Source organism: Mustela lutreola, chromosome 2 (assembly GCF_030435805.1).
Source record: "Mustela lutreola isolate mMusLut2 chromosome 2, mMusLut2.pri, whole genome shotgun sequence".
NCBI classification, from domain to species: Eukaryota; Metazoa; Chordata; class Mammalia; order Carnivora; family Mustelidae; genus Mustela; species Mustela lutreola.
In genome coordinates, this window is record NC_081291.1 from 4,240,349 (window position 1) to 4,261,109 (window position 20,761).

The 20,761-nt window shown below is 53.5% G+C and overlaps 1 protein-coding gene across 5 annotated transcripts in view; it reads right to left on the reverse strand.

Annotated features, from left to right (window-relative positions):
- RFX2 (regulatory factor X2) overlaps nucleotides 1-20,050 on the reverse strand; it is an 89,077-nt gene extending 69,027 nt beyond the window's left edge. For all 5 annotated transcript variants that reach the window (XM_059159645.1, XM_059159644.1, XM_059159643.1 and 2 more), the window contains exon 1: nucleotides 19,871-20,050. The gene's annotated coding sequence lies outside the window, so the exon portion shown is untranslated. The remainder of the gene's footprint in view (nucleotides 1-19,870) is intronic.
- Nucleotides 20,051-20,761: the final 711 nt, after the last annotated feature.

Below are 20,761 nucleotides of genomic sequence, written 5' to 3' on the forward strand. Positions count from 1 at the left end.
CAACTCGGTCTGTGAATTCTCAAGGGTCACACGTCAGAGAGTCCATGAACCTGAACTTGAACGTGACGTTTAAGTGCAGGTCCCATGTGTTTACACCCGTTCTTCTAGGGAGAAATTCCCAACTTTTGGCAGTCTCCCAAAGAGGTCCAGACTGAGGAAAGGTTAGGAAGCACGGGGCTACTTGTCTTTTGTCTTGACATTGTACCAAGACAAATACCACTGCGCATTTGTCTTTTTTTAAACTTAAGCTGATAAACTCAAGGACTCTAGTTTAGACAGTCCTCGTTGTATGACCCAGGCAGGTCAGTGGTCTTAAGGATAAAGTGACACAATTCTCTTCCTGGAAGGAGGGGCGCGGTGGCAGCCCTGGGCCCCAGTCCCAGGCAGCAGAAACACTGGGCCAGTGACCACCACAGGAGGTGAGTGAGTCACATACCCCGTCTCTAGCAGGAAGCCACAGTCTGAAGGCAGCTAGGCTTCTTTCCCACCAGCCCACATTTAGGAATTCAAACAGTCCAGGAATGGGTTGTGCTAAGAAGTAGCTATACCTTCAATGACCAACTCGGCAATAATTAACCCACATGCCACCAAGCCCAGAACTGCAACAGATTTGCAACCTGAGAAAGAAATATCTGCCAGTGGGAAAATAGAGAGGAACAGGAAGAAGTCACAGTTTTTTATAGGGTCCACCCCAGCTGAACCAAGAAAACATACCTAATTTGCCATCTTTGCTAGCAACATGGCAGAGAGGGAGAGAGAGAGAGTGACCACGAGAAGGGAGAGAGGCAAAAGGAAGAGGAAGCAGCAGACGCCCCGCCCAGTGGGGAGCCCGACATGAGGTTCAAGCCCAGGGCCACAAGACCACAACAGGAGCAGAAAGCAGATGCCCAACTGACTGAGCCACCCAGCTCCCCCACGCTTAACCCAGAGAAGCCCGACACCAGGCCTGGCTCAGGCAGTGATTCCTAGGAATGTCTTAATTCTAAAAAAACTGGGCTACAACAGAAGATTTTGAGATCATGCAGAATTCATTTTAAGTGGGATTTTCGCACAATCTGAAATGGCTGAAATGTGGAAATAGTCTTTTTTTTTTTTTTTAATCTCTAAACACTGGCTTTCCTCCTTACTGATGAGCCATCACACATTTTTGCTTCTTCTGAGTCACTATTACTAGTGTGTTGCAATAAGAAGACGACCGGTTGGAGACGTCGGTTTCTCCCACACGGGAGCCCACCTTCTTGCACCTGCAGCAGTAACTCATCTCAGAAATCACTCCTGGGTGGCGTGATTTGCTTACCGAATCCCCCCAGAGCTGAGGCAACCTGCCGAAAGAAAGCGTTCGAGTACTGGAGAGCCAGAGACCAGAAAGAAGAGAAACATGCTTCCCGGCCGCCGAGCAACTTCCCACCCTAGAGTGTTGGTCTAAACCTGACCCTGGCTCTCAGGGGCCTGAAAGACGAGGAGGAATGTCATGGAGAAAAAAGCCAGGGTGCTGCGGAATTTAAAAAAAAAAAAAAGGGCACAGTCTCAAGAGACATAAAAAGGCAAAGGGGGCTCAGCCTGCTGGTCAGACAGAGACTCTTCTTAATTACAGCAAATAGGAGAAGCCAATAAAGCAAGTATCATTCCTCTTGCCATTGGAGGAAGCAAAAAATATATATATAGTAATGTTAATCACTAGCAAAGAGTCTAAGGTGTTCGTGACTCTCTGAATCAGCATCGTCTTTATATACACGTGCTGTTACACTAGCACTAGCTCTAGTCGAATATAACCTGGACTGTTTGTTAGACCAGCTCTTGGTCAACTTTTTCAGTAAAGAGCCCAATAGCAAATATTTGCGGGTCAGATGGTTCCTGTTGACACTTACTCAATGCCTCTATTGGAGGGCAAAGACCACTACCAACAAGATGTACACTAATGAGCATGGCCATCTGCCCACAAAATTCCATTTATGGATACTGAAATGTAAATTTCACATGATGTCATATGTTCCCAAATATATTATCATTCTGTTTATTTTTTTCAACCATTTGAACATAAAAAGTTATTTATGAGCTCTTAGCCATCCAGAATCAGGCAGCAGATTGGATTTAGCCCAGGAGCTGGTTTTATGAACCTGTACTAGATTCAAATGTTTGGACTTGTGTCTCTAAAAGACATCCTAAAATAGTTCTGGATAAAGAGACAGGTACCAAACAGCACATTTCATTTACAAATAGCATTCTGGAAATCGCCGTGCCCATATGGTCAGGGACACTCTTGTAAAGGAGGACAGCCCCCACGTCCCATTGATTCTGACCCTGCCACCCTTCCACTGCCTTGCCATAGTTCTTTTTTTTTTTTTTTTTAAGATTTTATTTATCTGACACAGAGAGAGAGAGATCACAAATAGGCAGAAAGGCAGGCAGAGAGAGGGGGGGAAGCAGGCTCCCCGCGGAGCAGAAAGCCCGATGTGGGGCTCGATCCCAGGACCCTGAGATCATGACCTGAGCTGAAGGCAGAGGCTTAACCCACTGAGCCACCCAGGTGCCCCAACCTTGCCATAGTTCTGATGTGTGTCTTGCACCTTCACGATGCGGGGTCTTTGGGCATTTCACAGAGGAAGAGAAACGCAGGGATGTAAGAAAACTGTGAGAGATGACATCTTTAAAGAGCCATTTCTCCAAAGAAGGTATACAAATGGCCACTGAGCACATGAGAAGATGCTCAACACCGTTAGCCATCTGGAAGATGAGAGTAAAAACCAAACAAGTACCACCACACTCCAACTGGGTTGGCTACGACAAAAGCAAGGGAAAGCAGCATGTCGGTGAGGAGGAACTGGAGCCCTCCTACGTGGCCGGTGGGAAGGGAATATGGTGCAGCTCTATGGAAAACACTTGGCAGTTCCCCAAGAAGTTGAATACGAGTGACCATATGACCCAGCAACTCCACTCCTACCCAAGAGAAATGAAAATCTCTCTGCACACAAAAGCCTGTCCACACGTGTTCGTAACAGCATTACTGGTAACAGCCAGAAAGTAGAAGCCACCCAAATGTTCATCAACAGATGACTGTGGCCAATCTATACGCTGGAAGATTACTCAGCCACGAACAGGGGCGAGGCGCTCACACGCGCTGCTCTGGGCACAGACCCTGAACCCACGATGCTCTGTGAGGGAACCGGATACAGAAGGCCACACGGGGTGTGAATCCACATGTGGGAAATATCCAGAACAGGCATATCCGTGGACAGGAAGGGGGCTCGTGGGTGTCGGGGATGCTGGGGTGACTGCTTAATGGAATAGGGTTTCTTTTGGGGGTCATGGAAATGTTCCAGAGTTAGATGGTGATGTAATGATGGTTGTGTAACATGTCAGATATCCTAAAAACCACCAAACTGACCTTTAAAAAAGATCCATTTTTAAAAAAGACTTATTTATTTTAGAGGGAATGAGCACACAAGCCGGGGGTGGGGCAGAGGGAGACAGAGAGAGATCATCTCAAGCAGACTCTTCGCTGAGTGCGGAGCCTGAATGCGGGGCTCGATCTCACCACCCTGAGATCAAGACCTGAACTGAAACCAAGAGTCAGACACTTAAGTGACAGAGCCACCCACGCCCCCCAAGAAAGGTTGACTTTATGTTCTGTGAATTTAATCTCAATTTTTAAAGGAAGGTGACACAGCAAATGTGTTGGAAAATGCCAGACAAGCAGAAAAACAGAGGATATATAAACTAAGACTGTCCCTATGTTCTTTACTTTAGAAGAAATGAAACGTGATACCACTCAAAACAACGAGAAAATTAGGCCTGAGAAGTTGTAAATTCAAAATTCCATTCTTTAATGAAAGTTTTTATTTTTAAGTAATCTCTACACCCAATGGGGGACTCAAACTCAAGACCCCAAGATCAAGACTGAGCCAGCCAAGGGTCCCAGGGTCAAAATCTTTCTTAAGATTTCCAGAAACAAACTTTGCTAACAAGCAAAACTCGCTTGGCACACAGTCCCTAAGAGACCTTCTGTCTGGAAACCTCCAGTGACAGGGAGCCTAAGATGTAAGGAAGTCAGTTTTAGAAACGCCGAAACGTTTGCTTAGATGGGTCGGGTCCACAGAGTCAGTGGAGGGGCACCAGGGAGAAAAGGCGGCTGGAGGAGCGCTTCACCATGACTCGAATTGAGAACAGGGCCCAGTTTCTGGAGCTGTGAAAATTACAGCCCTATGTGAACATTACCACTGGAGAAAGGGTGGGTGGTTTCTAGAATATTCTACACTCATGAAGCACAAAGAAAGAGACACCAGATTAGGTTCGTGTCTCGGAAATCTTAAGGGATGTTAAAAAGATGGGGCGCCTGGGTGGGTCAGTCGGTTAGGTCTCCGACTCTGGGTTTCAGCTCAGGTCTTGATCTCAGGGTCAAGCAGGTAGGCAGGAAGGAAGGTAGGTAAACAGAAAACTATGACCCGTTGCCTTTAAAGTGAGAGGAAGGCTCAGATGAAGGACGGATAACCTTCTCCATGATCAGGGTGTTGGGTTTCTGGTTTCAAACCGCACAGCGTCAAGGCGGACGCATCTACACTACAGCACAAAGACCGAGGTTGGAGCACAGGCTCTGCGGGCTGCCCAAGAGAGCTTCCGCCTCGAGCTGGAAGAGCAGATGCAGCGGCAGGGCCAGGTCCTGGCTGGCACGTGGAGGGCAGGACCCGGGGTACGGGTTATGGGTGGAGGGGGGCCCGGGGGTGGCCCGTGGGACTGCGGGGACAGGTGTGCGGGGAGGGCAGCAGAATGAACGTTTTGCTCGAGGACCAAGGTGGCAAGGAGCTGGAACCAAGCATCAGCGGGGAACCCAGAGGGGCGGGAAAATGCCATCGCTGGGGAGAGTCAGCTCAGAGCCAGGGCAACAAGCGTGAACTTGTGTGGGCACACACCGGCTGGGTGGCTGGGCCTCTCCCAGAGGCACACGCGGGCCTGGGTGCAGCTCGTGGTGCCAGGCTAGGGCTGAGTCAGCCACCTGTGGGCTCGGAACTGGGCAGAGCAGAGTGGGCACAGCATGGTGGGGGTGGGAGGCAGCAGTGCGGTGGACACGCTGGGGACAGTGTCGCACAGGCAAGGACACAGTGCAAAGGAACTTTCCCTGCAGGGTTGGCGCGTGGACGTCAGTGAAAAAGATCTAATGCAAAGGGAAGGAAGAAGTCCCTTCCACCCAGATATTCCCCTTCCGGGAATGTGCAAACATCCCACACATGTGCACAAATACGTTGGACGAGCATTGTTGGTAAAGTGGAAAAGGATAAACCCAAGGCCCCTCGATAAGGTGCTAATTTAGTACCGTGGGGCACAGCGAGCGGTTCAGTGGGATCTCATGCAGTTATGAAAAGGAACGAAACCGACACAGGGTGAGGAAAGATACAGACTAAATATTAGATGAGAGCGAAGGTGCAGAAAAGCGGGCATAATGTGATCCTTTAAAAAAATTTTTTTTAAAGATTTTATTTATTTGACAGACAGAGATCACAAGTAGGCGGAGAGGCAGGCAGAGAGAGAGAGAGGAGGAAGCAGGCTCCCTGCGGAGCAGAGAGCCCGATGCGGGGCACGATCCCAGGACCCTGGCTGGGATCATGACCTGAGCCGAAGGCAGAGGCTTTAACCCACTGAGCCACCCAGGTGCCCCGTGATCCTTTTTTATTTTTTTATAAAGAAAAAATAATAGCTATAAAAGGAGCAAGATGCTGACACTCACAGTTCCATGGAGGGACCCCGAGCCCATGATGCTCAGGGAGGGAACCAGACACAGAAGGCCACATGGGGTGTGAGACCACGTGGGTGACATGCCCAGAACAGGTCCACCACGGACAGGAAGGGGGCTCATGGGTGCTGGGAGCGGGGGAGGGATGGGCGAGGACTGCCAACAGAGAAAGTGTTTCTTTTGGGGATCATGGAATGTCCTGGAACTAGACAGTGGTAATGATTGTATAACCTCGTGAACATACTAAAAAAGGGGGAGTTTTATGGCATACGAATTACATCTCAATTAAAAAATAATAACACGTCAATGTGTTCGTTTTATAGGCATACAAAGTACCTGAGGGGCTCCACACCGGACTGTGCTAGTGGTGGGAGGGGCGGAGGAACAGGGGAGAAGGAAGCCAGGGGCGCTGTTTTTCCTTTATATTTTTGGGCCCTCTTTGGAGGCTTTACAATGAAATGATTTCCCTGATGTAAAAAAGGAAGGAAACAGACTTGTTGGGGACTGCCCAGAAGGATCCTGAAGTCCTGAAGGGGTCACTACAGAATTCTGGGTCAAACCGCTCAGTGGCCCGGAGGGGACATCCGCGTGCAAAGCCCAACCACAACCACTTCACAAAATAGAAAACCCTGGAGTCAGGGGGGCGGGGCTCCTCATGCCTTGGGACTGACCCAAGACCCCAGGCACTGGGAAGGGTGTGAGCGCGGTTCGTAGCTCAGACAGGGGTCGGCTTTTAAAAAGAACAGTGACGACCCAAGTGTCCTGCCTGTCTTTGTTTTGACACCTCGGGCCATCTGTGGCCACTGGGCCCCTGGCACGTAGCTCGTCCAAACTGGGATGTGCTGTGAGTGCAACATAGGCACCGGATTTCAAAGACTTCATGCACAAGACTGCAAAACATCTCGATGAAAATGTGTTAGCGTGGATCGCATGTTCAAATGACTATTTTGTTGGACATACTGGATTGAATAAAATATGTTATTCAAATTAACTTCACCTGTTCTTACTTTTTCACTGTGGGTACTGGGAAATTTTAAATCACACAGGCAGTTCGCGTTACACTTCTACCAGATAGCTGTGATCTGGGACACTTCTAGAAGGAATCACTGAACTGTGAATTCACAAATATCTTATGAGGCCCTATTCTCCTAGAAAGTACGCAAAATGATTGCTAGAGCCTGGTAAGATGTGCACCTGGTAAGAACTCTGAGTCAGTTCAACAAGTAACTCCTCTACCTGGAGTCCCACAGAGCCAGTGAGACATGGTCTCTGCATTTTCACAGAAAAGGAGCTGCACCAGTGACTATGAGGCACAGGTGACAGGTAGAGACTCCAGGTGGGACCGGGCACCATAAACCTGGGGCAGAAAATCTGGAACGGTCCTATCCTGGACCGTGCGGAGGGGCAGGATCTACCAAGGTCGCCTTGGGTGAGGCAAACAGGGAGGAGGGACTAGTTCAAGAGCAGGACTGGGCACAGCAGGGTGTGTGCAGTGGCCTGGACGGGAGAAGGGCAAAGACACTGAGCGGGTTGGAGCAGAGGGCACAGGCGGGGGGTTCTTGGGGAGAACAGGCTGGGCCACCGGGAGGAAGGCTGGGAATGCCGGGTGGAGCTCCTGGACTCCGTCCCACAGGGCAGAGGTCAGCAGACCAGGGCCCGCGCCCAGCCGAGCCCCGCCCAGTCCAGCGCCTGGTTTTGCATGGTCCGGAAGCTAAGGATGGTCTTTATACTCGTCAATGGCTATTAAAAGAAAATCAGAGTCACAGTATTTTGTGATATACGAAAATGATCTGAAATTCACATTTCAGTGCCCGAAAATGAAGTTTGATTGGCATACGGCCACACCCACTCGTTTATAGGTCGTGGAGGGCAGAGTGAGTGGTTGTAGATAAAGACCCGGTTAGCCCCCAAAGACTAAAATATTTACTAGCCGGTCCTTGCTACAGAACGTTTGCAGAAACCCCCTCTGCCCCACTTCACTTGGAACACTAAAAGATTCTGTGGGCTCTCTCTGCTCAAATGAAGTAACGGCACTTTTGCTGATTTGCAGAAAAACACGTCATGGATATATTTCTCCAATTAAAGCCAATTTACCCTACAAATATTTCTTAAGCCCTTGGTACAGGTTTCCTCTTCTCTGCTAGTGACCGGCAGTACACAACACAACACAACAAACTCTACAAGTCCCCCGTCGCTGGGAAACACTGGGCCAGCCTGTTGTGCCAGATTGGACGGCAGAGGGTTTTTTTTTTTTAAGATTTTACTTGTTCATTTGACAGACAGAGATCACAAGTAGACAGAGAGGCAGGCAGAGAGAGAGAGAGAGAAGCAGGCTCCCTGCTGAGCATAGAGCCTGATGCGGGACTCAATCCCAGGACCCCGAGATCATGACCTGAGCCGAAGGCAGCGGCCCAACCCACTGAGCCACCCAGGCACCCGGACGGCAGAGGTTTTAAAGGACGTATGCTGTTAGTGGCTACTGTGCTCCACTATCCTATTTCGTAATTTAATCATGTTTTATTTGCTAAAAACACTGCGGGTGCATGTCATTCAATGCACTGATATTCCATAGTGTCACGCAAAGACGTCATGCATTGCGCAACCCCCCCCACCACCACCAGCAGCCACTTTAGGCCACTGTTGAGGGCAGTGGGAGCATCAAAGGGTCGGAAGAAGGCGGACCGGAGGGCCGGCGCACGTCCTCCCGAGGGCAGCAGCCGAAAGCTCAGCTAGAGTATCCGACCTAGCACGGCACGAGCAGGAATGGGAAGGACGGGCTCCGAAGGGGACAGGCAGGCAGTGGGGGGATGGGGGAGGGGAGAAGGCAGGGGGACCCCCGCCTTCAAAGCTGACCACTGAGACGACGGTAGCAGGATAACCGTCTCCCCTTGGCTCGCAGCGCTGCTGTCCTCACCGGCCCTGGGCCCACCCGCTCTAAAGCTATAGGGAAGAGAAGGCGAGCGCTGACCAAGCGCGACCCTGCGGCCGAAAAGCAAGCGGAGCTGGGTCCAGCAGGAGGAAGGACTCCTCTGCTCCCCACCCAAGGGGCCGGGAAGCACGGGAGGCCTCTTTCCCCCTCGAGTCCAGGCCTGCTGATCCGACTGACCCTGCTGGGGCCGTGCCAGGGTTAGAAGGAATGCGTGTAAAACGCCAAGCATATGGTAGGTGCTCAGGGTAGGAGGCCGTGCTGGCTGCTTTTTCTTCCCTGCCCCATCTTCAGGCCACTCTCTGCCTTTCTTGAAAAACCCTCCTTCCTGGGTCTAAGCACAAGGATTTGTCAGAAGTGCTGGGCTGCCAGGCGCCCCGCGCACCCCCGCTGCATAAGGCAGTCTCCGCTGGAAATGCCCAGGATCCAAGGAAGCGGGTCTCACGGGGGGACACGAACCACGGCTGCTTGAAAATACGTTCCTGCATCCAGATGTCTCCAGCTCCCTTGGACAAGAATCCCTATGGCCCTGGAAGGTCTCAGAGGTCTACGGCATGCTGAAGGATGGATGCGTCATTTAGCTAAGAGCTTCGGAAACAGACAAGTGAACATACAGTTATCTGAGGGTCTCTACCAGCAAACAACAAGGGAGGCCTTGCTCTCCGTGAAGGGCATCCCAGCCTGTTAACTGGCTTCTACTTTGACCGGCGTTAACAGTTACTTCTCTTCCCAGCGAAAAACGTGACGGTCTAACTAGAAGCTGGAACTCCGCGGCAGAAAGCTCAGAAGTGGGGGCTCGCCCCAGCCTGGGTGCGTACTTGGCTCATGTTCCTGCTTTCAAAGATAAAAAGAAAAAGGGGCCCCGGGACGGAGAGTGCCTTTAATCAGATGAGCCTCCGTCCACACTCACCCCACACACATCCACCGCCACCGCTGGGGCCCATGACCCCGAACCAGCACCCGCCGATGGGAACAGCTCCCGAGCTGGGGAAGAGCGCTGGGGAAATGGATCTTTCAGGAAGCGAGCCAGGGTTAGAAATATTTACCCACAACCTTGAGGGGTCCTCAGTAACTACTTCCTCCAGCCCAGCAGGGCAGCCTTTTGAACCTGCCCAAAATGCGAGGGCCACCTGTCGAGGATGAGACAATTCTGACGGCCATGATGACCGGGATTTGTTTCACATCAACTTTCTGACCAAGTGAAATCTTTGAAAAGTTCCAAAGCAGAACAAGCACAAATTGAGAAGCTGCAATTGGCTTAGACACAGAATGAGACATTTATTATTCTCCACTGTGTACACGGCTCCTTCGGAGAACCTAGCTATGGTTGGGTTCTAAGGCTCCACCCCGCCCCCCCACCAACACTAAGTTCCCTGCACTTTCTGGAAAAGAATGTGACTTGTGATTTTAGCAGAGCAGAAAGGAGAGTCAGGGAATGGTAAGAGCCTTCGATGAAGCGTTCTTTGGGGATTTGCTAAAGGAACACTACATGTCGAAGGGACTGGAATGTTAATCTCAACTGAATCAAAAACATGGCATTTTTAGGGCTACTGGAGCTCAGGCAAGGGTCTCACAATGTCTGATTTTTGCTAAAATCAAAGGCTGCCATTACCTGATGCAGGCCTCACTCTTGGAAGAACGCCCTGGGCTCCGGTGTCTGAGACAAACATCAAGCCCCGTGGAAAGTGTGGCAGGCCCCGCTGCCCCTGTCCTCCAGGATCTTACGACCAAGAACATTCCATGAACCACTACCACATGTACAAGGAGCCTCGGGCGGCGGCAACACGGCAGTCACACCCCTTCTGACAGAAGAATCCTAGGGTCCCCAGCTAGGGTAACTCTCCCCCACCGCAGGGAACATTCGGACATGCCTGAAGACACAGCTGCTGACATGACCTGTGTCATGGGGGGAAGGGGTGGGCGCCCCTGGCCGACGGAGGCCGTGGAAGGTCAGCATCCTGAAGGCACTGGAGAAACGCGGCCTTAGTCCTAACATTTATCCGCCCGGCTCGCTACGTCGGGTCTCAGGCTTCCCTGGGAAGAGAGCCCCAGACAAGGGTCCGGAGAGAAAAGATTTTGCTGAGTAGACGTGACAGTTCGGAGAGAGGGCAGACAAAAGCGGGAGACCCGCATAAGGCGTGGTGAGTCCATCTGGAGGACTGACTGACGAGGAAAAGGGTCTGAGGCCCGAAATGGCCTTGAACGCTGAGCTGAGCACCACGCGGTTACTGCAAAGGCCTGGGGATTTGGCCTCTGGGAGCAGAACGTGCCCGTGCGACCCTCCGCCGCGGCCCAGAAGGCGGTGTGAGGAGAGACCGGGCAGGAAGCATCATCGAGGCCGGGCAGCCGGGCTCCGTGCACGGACAGGGGGGCGGCGGGCCACGCTCCTTGCTCTTTGGCACCCAAGCATTAAGTACTGTTACCAGAGCTGGGGGCGGCCCGGGGGCCTGCCTACAGCATGGAGAGGGACGAAGACTTCGGTCACCCCTGTGGCTAGAATGAGGACAGGCTTGGACAGAGCACCCAGGCGGGAGGAAGGTGGGAGCCCGCCACCCTGGGGGGTTAGTGGGGACACCATGTCGTTGCCCTGCGGCACCTCTGAGCCCCACCCCCACCCTGCAGTCTGTGACATTAAATCACCCCCAAACCAGGAACCTTTGCTTCTGGCCCCCCCCGCCACCCCACAGTGTCCCCGGAGGGCACTGTCCTTCCGAAAGATGCACGCCCAGGTACAAAGTGGGGTGAGCAAGCAGCCGAGTCACACGGGGCTTCCAGAAATACTTTCTATGTCCTCCTGCGGGCCATTTCAAGAGCTGCTGGGACAACCAGGCCATGATTCGCACAGCGGAGAAGCTGCTGAAAGAGCTCCCGTTCATGCCTCTGCTGCAGCTCAGCTGCCACCGGCCGCAGACCATTTCCGATTTCTGCGGCATCTTCCACCGTCCTCACCTGGCCCATGAGGCTACATGACACACTAAGTACTCGACCAGGCAAGAGTTCCTCGGAAGCTTGCTGGGGGCGGGGGGGGAGCGGGGGGCGGCGGCTCACATAGGACAGAGACTCCCGGAGAGCAACTCACACACAGAAGTCCCCACGAAGGTAAATTCTTCTAGAAAATGAAAAATTCTTTTAAAAATCAGAAGCATGGGCGCCTGTGTGGCTCAGTGGGTTAAAGTCTCTGCCTTCAGCTCAGGTCATGATCCTGGGGTCCTGGGATCGAGCTCCACATCGGGCTCTCTGCTCAGCGGGGAGCCTATTCCCCCTGTCCCTCTGCCTGCCTCTCTGCCTCCTTGTGATCTCTGCCTGTCAAATAAATAAATAAAATCTTTAAAATAAATAAATAAATAAAAATCAGAAGCACATACTTGAGGCGATCTTCCGTGGGTCTGGGGTTCCAAATCTATTTTGTCCTGGAAACAGGCCACATCCACCCATGTTCTGAGGATGGGGGCGGTGGGGAGCACTGCCTGGCCTTTCCCTTGGGTTCTCACCGGCTAGGCAGGAGCAGGAGCACCTATCTGGGGGCTGGTAATGTCGGGGGCTGCTGCTTCCCAGGCCTTCCTCCACGGGTCACCTTTCAGATAGAAACGTAGCCTAGAAACACGACACTGTTTCTAGACGATAAACAGCTTCATTGTAAAAATAAAAACATAATTAGGTGTGACTGCAACTCTAGCAGCGGACTCTGTATCACTAGTACAATTTCAACGGGCGCGTGGGCCGGGCCTTCTGTCTGTGGCTGGGGTCTGGCCTTTTCATTTCTTCCCACGGGCAGGCCTCGTCTAATCCTCCTGTCCCACGGGCAGGCCTCGTCTAATCCTCCTGGTCTCTACGGACCTCTCTCTCCCCGGGGCTCGCCCTTGCCTTGCTCCCCTTTCCGCCTCAAAATCCCTTCAAGATCTCCTCCGTCCGGCATTTGTCACAGTAGCCAAATGGTGGCACCAACCCACGTGTCCACTAGCGGATGAGTGGGCGGACACGGTGTGGCCCATCCACACCCTGGGGCTTTCGTTCAGCCACAAAGAGGAAAGCCATCCCGGCGCCCGCTGCGAGGTGGGTGAACCTGGAGGCTTCTGTGCGCAGCGAGAAAAGCCAGACACAAAGGACACACGTTCTAGAAATGTTCTAGAAACATTTAGAAAAGGTAAATTCAGCGGGACGGAAAGTAGATTAAAGATTACCATGGAGCGTGGCGACAGAAGTGGGAGTTTCTGCTCCTGGGACCTGAGCTTCCAGTTGGGAGACGAAGACATTTTGGAACGAGTGACCACAGGCCGTCACGAATGCCCTCAGTACCGCCAAACCGCACACCTGACTATGGGTAAAACGGCAAATTGTCCCTCCCGTGTATTTTGCCACAATTGAAAAAAAAAAAAAAAACCCACTTTCCTCTGCTGACTCTTCGTTGGCTCCTGCTTCTGTTCTCACTGCGCACCCGCTCCTTGGAGGGCTGAGAGGACCACCTGTATTCTGACGGCTCCTAGGAGCTAACCCCGAGCCCGCACGGGCTTAGGCAGCTCCAGACCCTGCAACCCAGCTGCCTACTAGAAAGCCTTACGAGTGGATGAGTGGGCGGACATGGTGTGGCCCATCCACACCCTGGGCTTTTGTTCAGCCACAAGCCAGCCGAGCCCTCGTGGGAGCTCGTTACTTTCCCTGCCCGACACCAGCTTCTCCCGTGGTCCCAGACTCATCACAGTGACACACTGTGCCAGATCCCCAACGTTGGGCGCCTGGGAATCACCCTTCCGGACCCTTGGCCGGGTGAGTCCCTAAGTCCCCGAGCCCCTGAGAACCTGGCTGCTATCTTCCCCAGCACCCCCTGGCCTGTACTGTCAGGCAGGCCCCTGCCACCCGTCACCTGGACTATGACTCCAGATTCCAGACTCCAAGCTTTTGGGTGCACCCTCCAAAACCGTGCCCGATCACAAAGCCACGTCGCCACAGCGCCAGAGACAAGCCTCACTTGTCCAGCCTGGGCTCAGAACACTTTTCCTATAAAGGCCCAGACAGTAAATACTTTGGGTTTTGCCACCCTGTGCTTCTGTCACAAAGACTCTGCAGTTCCCTTGCAGAAGCAGCCAGAGCTGGTGTGTAAATGAACAGTCAGGGCTGAATCCCAAGAAAGCTTTACCCACGGGCACGAGCTGCAGGCTGGAATGGAGCTGGGGGCCAGAGTTTCCTGCCACCTGCTCTTCTCTCCCCCTCATCTCCCTTGTACCCTGAACCCAGCCCAACCGCCCCACTGTCCCCATCCACTGTCCCCACCCAACGGCCTGCCCCACGGCGAAGTCCAGCACCACCACTTCTGAGACCGCCTCGGTCTCCTAGTTGCTCTTGGTCTTTGTAGCCTCTGAGGCTGGTGCTTGACTCTGAAGAATGAATGAACGAACAGATGTCAGAGGTCCAGAAAGCAGCTCTTCCAGTAAACAGCTGGCCCTGGACTTAGACCATCTAATTTGTACTCAGAATAGCATCCAGAGTCTTCCCCCATGGCCTTTGGGGGACCTCTGCCTTCTTCCTTTTGCTTACCAGGCATCAACCTCACGGCTGCCTTGAGGGGTCCTGCTGTGTCCTCCAGCCACAGGGCCTTTGCACCTGACCCCCCACCCCAGGCCTGGAAGGCTCTCCCCTCTGACCTCCACACGGCTGTTCATCTTCATTTCAGTCTCAACTCAACTGTCACCTCCAGAAGGGCAACCCTGGGCCCAGTGGCCTAGTTCTTACACACACATGCACATGCTCAAACCATGCACACGCCCCAAGTAACTGCAGAGGCCTCAGTCTTACAGGCTTACTGCCCATAGCATGCCTGGGCTGCCAGACACAGGAAGTGAGAACCACCACCGGACCAGGGCTTCCATGAAGTACAATGCATTTTTAACGGCTGTATGAATTTTTCCCCATTTTTAAAAACACAGACGACGGCAGGTGTGGTCTGACTCACAGTGTCTGATGACCCTTGCTGTAATGTACCACTCGGGTTTGGGGAGTCAACTCTATTTCTCATAAAGTCAGGGAATCAAGAAAATTGAAAATAAGAAACAGGAGCTGCCAGGGCGTAGAGCAGGGTTTTCGAACGCACAAAACCCATGTATCATAAGGCAGGAATGCGTTTTGGGGAGCGCGAAGGGGAGCTCAGCCAGGAGCCGGGCCAGCCTGTCGGCTCCTGAGGGCCTGACTCGAGTCCTGGCACGAAAAGCGGGCTGGGTCTCACCTCTGAGTGGCGGGTTTCCAGGCTCCGACCAGGATGCACCCATGAGCCAGTGGTAACAGAGAAGGGAAACCAGTTTCTAGGCGTCCTCGGGTGTCAGTTCTGCTGGCAGAGTTGGCCACTGGCCAGGGCCCCCCCGAGGGGGTGATGTGGGGGAACAGGGTGCCAAGGGGCCTTGGCCACAACCAAGCCTGGGGGACTCCCAACCACTGGCCTTCACTGGTGGTGGTGCTGCTGAGCGCTAATGCTTGCGGAATGATATCTTTGTCCCAGGGAACTTCTACACTCACAGAAGGACACTGACACCCCCCCCCCCTGCTCTCCCCCAGGGAATGACAGGGGAGGCTCATCTCCAAAACACAGTTTCCTAATGCCCCCGGGGCGAAGCAGCAGAGACACTGTGCTCGAGCCCTTCTCCGTCCAATCCAAGCTGTTCCGCGACGCAGGGGCGGCGACATATGGCAGGTAAGGAGCGACTGTCCATTTCTAGGTGCGCCTCCCCCACAGGTGGGCAGGAAACTGTTTATTTATTCATTTAACCAATACAGAGTGCCCGGAGGAAAGAGAAGTTAATAAATCGCGCACAGCTTCCTCCCCTTAAGGGGCTGCCCTTCTAATGGGGGCCAGATGGTGATAATAAAAATAAACGTGCGTTCTGTCATTACGTCCCGCACGTGAGTGATAAAAGCTAAGGAAAAAGACAGCGGGGATGGAGGCCAAGTGGGTGTCGCTTTTGAGTGGGTGGCCTGGGGAGGTGACCTTGGAGAAAAGGCCTGAAGACAGGGTGGGAGCAGCACCCCCACCCCTTTACTTGGGTGAAGAGCTTTCTAGGCAGAAAGCTTGAGGAACTCCCAAGAGGCCTGCGGGGTTGAAGCAGAGCAGGAGCAAGTTCAGTGTCAGAGATGGGGCCACAGAGGACTCGGGTGGAGAGGCCCGGGGTGGGAAGAGACTTTGGCCTTTGCTGGGTGAGACGGGAGACGGGGAGCCTGAGACGGGAGCCCTGGGGGGGTTCTGAGCTGAGGGAAACACAAGGAAGGTAATATGACCCCCTCCTCCACGCCCACCTGGCTAACAAACAGCGGGGCCATCCATCCATCCATCCATCCATCCATCCATCCGGCCAGGAGGGGCTGGTGGCCTGGAGCGGGGACTGGGCGTGGAGGCGGTGAGGCACGGTCGGGTCCCAGATCGCCACTGATCGGGTGTGGCTGGACCATTTGCTGATGGTTTGTGAGAAAAGAGGCCGATTCCCAAGTGCTGGCCTCATCCGCCAGGAGAAGCCGGCTGGTCCTCACTAACGGGGTGCAGGGCAGACGAGCAGATGGAGGGGCCCATGGGGAGCTCGGTTTGGCCACCTTGCGCTCAGGTGGGCTGTCAGAAATCCATCTACTAGAAAGATCTTCCTCGTTCTCCTAGGCAGACCACGCCTCCCAGGCCCAGATGCTCCCCAGACCTGTCGGGGGCTCTTCCTGGCTCTTCTCCGCGTCCTCTGTCACCTACTTCTTATCCCACGCACCCCTGACTCTCTTCAAGGAAGAGCCGGGGTCTCCCTTCCCTTCTCCCCTCGCCCCCCACCCCTGTTAAGGATCCCCTTGCTGCTCTTGCGGTCTCCAAGAAGCATGTCGGTGGTTGTCAGTGTCCTCTGTCATTCCCCGCGCATATTCCATTCATGCACTCAGTCAGCAAAGGAAGGACACCCCCCGGGGCCAGGCACGTGTCTAGAGAACTTGGCCTGGGATGGAGAGACTCATCCTTTAAATAACAGAGAGGGAGCCCAAAGGCTTTTTAAATACATCAGTCTACAATCCCTTATAACAATGCCGATCTCCAAAAGGCTCTGAAAACTGGAAAATTTTTTGTCAGTTTGGCACAGATAAAATCGGACCCGAACTGGATCCAGGTTCTGGTCCTTACGGACCCACAGGGTGGAATGTCCGTACAGCATGGAGTGGAAATGTGGATGTGTTTGCAGGGTGCCTCAGGGCTTACACCTTCGGCTCCCAAGTCTGGCAAGGGTCCCAACTAGCAAGATGATTTCTCAGCGAACTTTCCTTGTCTCTTAAATAGTTCACATTTTACAAATAAGCAGGTGTCAGGGAAGGGGGACACGTTATTTAAATAAGTGGTTACCTTGCAGTTAATTAAAAAGAGTCAAAGTGATAAAATACGGTTCCTACTGCCCCTGGAATTTTATGAGGAAAACAACCGCAAGTGTCTATAAAAATCCTAGCGGTACATTCCAAATTTTGACTCGAGCTATAACATTAACCAAAGTACAATTAATTAAATATTGACGAATAAGAATTAATTTTAACTTGACTCTGAAAGTACAAATTAGCTCAAAGGAATAAGATATTTCCCAGCATCTGCATTTCTGGTGACTGGCCCCAGCCCGGCCATACTTCGGTGAGAAACGTGCTAAAAGCTGAATATTAAGGTAATAATATATGTCCTGGTATGCCTGGGGGGGGGGGGGCTCAGTCGATTAAGCAGCCACTTTCAGCTCAGGTCATGATCTCAGGGTCCTGGGATGGAGCCCAACAGCGGAAAGTCTGCTTCTCCCTCTCCCTCTCCCCCTGCCTTGCTCGTGCACTCCCTCTCAAATAAATAAAATCTTTGAAAAAAGAGGTAATGTATGTCCTTAGTGCAGAGTGCAAATATCAATAGAATTTCCAAGAACTCATTCTGTTGCTTAGTGTAATTAATAAGTGTCCCTGCTCCCAGATGCTCCTTTGGAGTTTATGTGGCACAAAAGAAGAATGTATCTAAAGGCTAAATAATTCAGTTTTGCTTTTATTGCAGAAGCAAACTGTATCTGAACTCACTCCCAGCCTAAACCAGCCGAATAGCACAGGACCACAGAAGCAGTCGGCTTGTCCATCATGCATCGGAAATCTTTTTTTGAAAACTACCCGGTCCCCTCTGGTATTTACCAAGCTCACTGGCTGGCCAAGATAGCAGTGATCAGTGACTAAAGAGACTGGATTCTTGGTTTTGGGGGGGCAGAGCGGGGAGAAGGGGGAGGGAGGGGAGGGCAGAGGGAGGAGAGGCTCTCACCACACACTCTCACCTCTCTGGCAAGGGTAGGTGATAAGCTGTCTCTAACATTACTCTGGAGCGGGTTCACATTTTTAAACTGGAGTGGGAGAAAGAACCGGTAGCCAGCCCTGACGCTCCCAGGGAGGAGGGTAAGGGTCTTAACAGAAGCACACGGTGCTTCAGAGCATGAAGACAAGGGATAAAAACATGTTGACAATATGCGCAGGGGGGAAAAAAAAAGGTTTTGTTGTTGCTTTTTGGGTCATTATTATTAGCATAATTATTTAGCTGGGGGAGTCTTAGTTGAAACCCAGAGTCTTACATAAGGTTTGATATTTTGGATTTGCGAGATAAAGCTGGCTGGGAGGGAAAAAAACTCAGGGGAGTCTGCCCTGCCGGTTAATCGCACCGGGCAAGACATAGTTGTGCTCCGCGTGTGTGCTGGGGGCTGCACCATGAAAACAGCCAGAAGCAGGCAGGAGGTCTATGCAGAACGCGGACCTGGACTCCCTCCCTCATTCCTGCAGGGCAACCAGGAGGTTAAAATTAGGACGGTGAACCACCCCCGCCTCCGCTGGAATGGCAGGGGCACCTCGGCCCCAGGGGCCCTGGAAATAGCCACTAGGATCGGGGAAACCGAACTTTCCTAGTGCAGCAGCGAAAACAGCCGACAGGGGCCGGTGGCGAGGGAGCCCCTGGCTTCGCTCAGGAGGGGGAAGGAATAGTGTATTTGGGGGGCGGGGGGGGTGTCTGTGTGTCTCTGTGTGCCGAGTGCGCTTCGGGGGAAGGGGGAGTTACGGGTGGGGTTCACATTCACAAACACACAGGCACTCACACAATCCCAGGAGAAAATGTCACCGAGCAGTTTTGGGCCACAGGTTAGGCTCTTTAAACAACGTAAGTCAATACATTAAAACACACACACAGACGCACACACGCGCACACACGCACACACACGCACACAACTTCTGGGGAAACTCTCCTCGCTGGGAGATCGGTCTAAACAGGGGAGTGGCGGCCGTGCGAAGGGGCTTCCCCAGCGGGGTGGAAGCCCTGGCGGACACAGGATCCCCCAAACTCTGGAATGTGGGGCTCAAAGGGAGAGAGGGGAGGAGGGTCCGAAGAGCCTAACCACGAGGATTTTGGGTAAAGACGCTGAGAAACGGGTCCCAGGGGAGTCTGATTCTCGGGGAGTCTGGGGAGAGCCAGGGAGGGGGGCGTTTTCCCCAAGACAAGCTCATCGACTTTTGGGTAAACAGTGAGAACCGGGTTCCACGGGAGCCCTCAAGCTCACAATTCTGGAGGGAGGGGTCACAATGAGAAGACGGTCCCCAAGACACCCCAAATCCAGGAAATTGGGGCAAACGTGAAAACGAGTCTTCCGGGCCCTCGCGATTCAGGAGTCCGAGGTTAGGAGTGAGAGAGGGGCCCCGGGGACCCCAGTTTCAGAGACTGGGGGAGTAAAAGATAAGAGGGGTCTGCAGGAGCCCCCAAGTCCGGGAGTTTAAGGTAGGGAGTGGAGATGTTTCAAGAAGGTGAGAGGAAGTGAGAGAGTGGCCCCTGGGCGCCCCCAACTTAAGGATTTGAGGGTAAAGTAAGAAAGGGTTCCCGGGAGCCCCAGTTCAGGGAGTTTGAAGATAAAAGTTTGAGGGGTCCAGGGGCACACCCAAGTCGGGGATTTGGTAAGAGTGAGAGAGGGATCTCGGGGGCCCCCAACTCGGGAAGTTTTCTGAAAAGTGAGGCGACGGTTCCCACTTGCCCCCGAGTTTGGGTACGAGGTCGGGGGTGGCTCCCAGACTCCCCCAAACTCCGCCGCGCCTGCGGAACTGGGCTGAAGAGACGGGTCCCTTCAGCGCGGGCGCGCCACCCCGGACGTTTGGGGTGAACGTCCCGATCCCCGATCCGGATCCCCGCCGCCCCCCGCACTCCCCGGTCGGGCCGGGCCCGGGGCGGTCGCATCGGTCACCTGGAGTTCGGGCCGGGAGTTCGGGCAGCGGCTCCCGCGGCGGCAGCAGCGGCGGCTGCGTGTTGGTCCCCGTTGGTAAGTAACAGTCTCCACGGCTACAGTCTCTATGGCGGCGGCGGTGGCGGCGGCGGCCGCTCCTCCTCCCGCTCCCGCCGCCCGCCCGCCTGCCTCGCGCGCCCGCCCGCCAGCCCGCCCGCCGCGATGGGGCGGGGCGTTGTTACCGGCAACGGTTACCAGGCTCCACGCCCCACCCCTCAACGGCCCGCCTACGCCCGCCTCCCTCGGGCGCGAGGCGGCCCTGCGGTACTCCACTGGTTGCCCGCAGTGTCTGTCAGAGGGGGCGTCCCCTGGCGAAGAAGAGGGCGAGGCTTGACCAATCGCCGCGAGGGAGGGCGTGGCTTGGCGGGAGGCGCGCGGGGCTCCGAGGGTTGGCGAGCGGGAAGCGCTCGCGGCTCCCGGTGGGTGGCGCTGCTCCCGGAAGGCTGAACTTCAGCGACACTGATGGGGCCTTCGATTATTCAGGACGTCCCGGCATAGTCTCAGTCTGGGGTCCGCAAACTCCGACCCGCGGCCAAGTTCTGCCCGATGCCTGTTTTTCATGGACCACAAGCTGGGAGTTTTAAAATATTTTTTAAGAGGCTTTAAACAGAGGCATCTGGGTGGCTCAGTGGGTTAAAGCCTCTATCTTTGGCTCAGGTCAGGGGTCTCAGGGTCCTGGGATCGAGCCCCGCATGGGGCTCTCTGCTCTGCAGGGAGCCTGCTTCCGTCTCTCTCTCTGCATGCCTCTCTGCCTACTTGATGGAGATCTCTGTCTGTCAAATGAATAAATAAACCCTTAAAAAAAAAGATTTAAGAGGTTTTAAACAACCTTTTGGTTGATTTTGAAGAATC